The sequence below is a fragment of the Artemia franciscana genome, chromosome 2 (genome assembly GCF_032884065.1).
Source record: "Artemia franciscana chromosome 2, ASM3288406v1, whole genome shotgun sequence".
Taxonomy (NCBI): domain Eukaryota; kingdom Metazoa; phylum Arthropoda; class Branchiopoda; order Anostraca; family Artemiidae; genus Artemia; species Artemia franciscana.
In genome coordinates this window covers 43,545,245-43,548,697 of record NC_088864.1, presented here as the reverse complement: position 1 = coordinate 43,548,697, position 3,453 = coordinate 43,545,245, and positions in this window count along the sequence as shown.

Below are 3,453 nucleotides of genomic sequence, written 5' to 3'. Positions count from 1 at the left end.
CATTGGGATGGTGCTGTACACACCCTTTTGGAGAATTGCATAAAAGTGACCAAATACTGATTGCTGAGTAAGATCCGGAAACACATTCAAGAAGGAGCAGAAACAGTAGAACGCTTTATTGTTTTGGGAGTATTTAGCAAATCTTGTAAATATTTATTGTTGTCTACTTAGAATTTTTCTGAGATGTTTTCTATTGATATGATTCTAGGCTTGAAAAATGAACTTGTTACATATGAGACTTAAGAGCCGTCCTAGCTGAGTGTTTGGCGCACTGGCGTGGGAATTCTGTGTCCAAGGGGCACGGGCTCTATCCCGGTTGTGACCAGTTATTTAGTTTGGGACGGGGGTCAGTGGCGTGACTCTGTGAGCTCAGCTAAAGTCGATCCAGCTCTAGATGAGTACCTGGAGAAATCTGGGGAACGTAAGCAGACAAGGTGCGTGAAAGTACGGGATGGTTGGCCCCCAACCCCCTATTGCACTTCCTGGCTGAAAGGCCATGAAACAGAGATCAGCACACCGATTTGGACCTTAAGGGTCTAGTTCCATCTTACTACTACTACTATTTAAACAGTTAAAGTATTATGAAGTGTAAAACTTATATTAGTTCGAATGAACAATAATAAACCAAATAATATAGAAAAATGGGCAGAGACAAGAAAAATTATGGCATAGGTGTGAAAGAAGACATGAAAAACTCAATAATGAATAATAAGAAAAAAGCACCAATAGTGATTTATAAGATAAACTTATTAGAAAATTATGACATAATGTGCCAGTAGTGAAAGTGATTTTATTATAATAAAATTTAAATCTATGTGTAATACTTTAAGGTTATCGAATACCTCGGATCAATTGGAAATCACAGTTGAATAAAGTAAAATTAATTAGGATTCCAAAAAAATTGAAACTAGGTATTCACAGTGTAAACCTATATTTTTGTTCGTGCTTTTTATTAATGTGAGGTGTAGGAGTATAACTTTAAAACACCATAAGTCTAGGGGTAAGGACAAAAATAATAAAAACTACACAATTTAATACTCTAGATGTAGATCAATAGCTATTTCGCGGAGAGGGGATTATAAAAATAACCTTTAATAAACAATAAAAATTTTTTAGGAAATATAAATTTAAAGGGGATTAGTCTGAATGATGAGGACATCATTCTACAACGGCAAAGGGGATATATGACATATAGGCCTGCAATTCCCCCTATAAAATTCAAACAAAATTCCTTATTTTATTCCCTAAATAAAATTGAAAATAAAATGTCTTATTTTATTTCCCTATCAAATTCAAAATACATTTCTTATTACATTTCACTATAAATCCAAGCTTTCAAATTTGTTTCAATTTATTTGTTGTTTTTGCAACAGTGAAAGGAAAAAATGTTTCTTCTTACACTTGCAAACAAGTATAATAAAATAGCGAGTTTAAGTTAACCAGCTTTAGTGACCTCAATGCCTCCGCATAATAGAAAGGTATGTAGAGGCGTAATACCTTTTTTTGTAAAGAACAAACGACGCAAAAAAAACAGGATATGGGCCGATACTTAAAGGGAGAAGTTTAGTTTTGAGTTCCAACATTGATGCAGTATATTCAACATGTAAAACAACCAAAACTTAGCTTAAGTTGAAGTTTGATGTACCTTATATGACAATTTGTGTGTAAGTATTGAAATAAACTATCGTTTATTAGTCGTCCTTGTCAATGATTCCAGGCACCAGGCACAATTCCCGTGATCTTCAAGTACGCTCTCAAGGGAATCTACACGACATAGGAGACCTGGACATTACTAAGATGATTCTGTCACCAAGAACATTGGGTATTATTAATCGTGTAACTTCTCCAAAGTGTAACATCTTGTGTTTGGTATATTTAAACAAGGTCTGATGTGTCAGAACGAAGCTGCATAATCAAAGTGTTCAATGAGAGTGTTCAAGTGCTCAAGAAAAAGTCTGAATTGATAAAAAATGATTACAGATTTAAGAAAAAATTCCACATAAAGGTAATTGGTGCTAAATGATTGTAACTTACCCGCATTGTAGTATTTCAATGCGTCTTATTTCACTGTCTTATTTCAGAGTTCAATGCGTTAACAGATAAAATTGGATATTTTATGAACACTGCTAAATCAGTGAGTTTCTTGTCAAGTGAATTAATTTAACATTTCACAATATTTGGTTTGGGATCACAGTCTTTTAATCCTGACCTAAGCTTCATAATTAATTCAGTGACCTTGTTAATTCGCAACAATTGCCTTGGAATTATAGAGACTTTTAATCCTGACCTATGCTTCATAATTATTTCAGTAACCTTGTTATTTCGCAACAATTGGCTTGGAATTTGTAATGTCATATATCAGTGACCTATATTTATAAATTGAACGGTTTAAATTGTGTGGTGGTTGAAAACAGGTGCCTTGAAAAGATGCCAAGTATTAGCGAACAATCGGAGGATCTGAATGACTTTGAACTTATATATTCGCCTGTGTTAAATTTTGTCCAAAGTAATTGGCAGAATTCGATTTCTGAGAAGGAAATTATTGAATATGGAGTGGATTTTTTTGCTTCACCAAAAATAGTTGAAGCTAAGGCTGATTTATGGTCGAAACTTGCGCCTGATGAAATTCCCCCTCGCCGCAGTGGTGCAAAGTCTACAACCAGTAATATTAAAGACATGCTCGATCTTTTGAAGAAGTGTGATGAAGTTAGTATCTCTATGCCAACTTATGTTATTAAACTTCCAACTGAAGTTCCAGTGTTGCCGGCTGTGGCCTATTCACAATTGGCCTCTAAAGTTTCTAAAGTTCATCAACTTGTTCAAATTGTGTCAGCAAAATTGGACAATTATAGCCTCAATTACCCTCAGTTACCAAAACCTATAGGCTCTAATCGCCAGTCAACCACTATTGTCGTCTCTCAAGTGCCGTCTCATCTATCGGATCCAATTAAAAGGAAAGACGCTATTGATAAAATCAGTGGCCATGAACTTGTATCCAGTATTCGCCCGGTTCACGATAAGTGGTATGTAAATATTGATAAATCTGCTGCCGAAGACTTCCGTGCATCTGTTCCCGTTATTCTCGCCGGTAGGTCAACCAAAGAAATTTCTAAGAAATATTCGACCATTATAAAAGGTGTTCCAGAGGATTATGCGATTCAGTCTTTCACAAATTGTAGCGGTATTGTTGCTGCCAAAAGGCTTGGCTCTTCGAAAACAGTTAAGCTTGATTTTGTGGATTCTTTTGCTAAAGCAGCTTATTTCAAAGACGGTGTACGAATTGGTTATGAATTCTTTAGACTGAGTGAGTTTAAGGAAATTCCAAAGTGTGTTTTAAGTGCCGATCGCCCCATCACTTCCAGTCTTCTTGTCCCAGTCTTGCGCTCGTTGTGCCGGCCCTCATATTAGTTCAAAAGAAAATCCATGCAATGCCTCACCAAAATGTGCCAATTG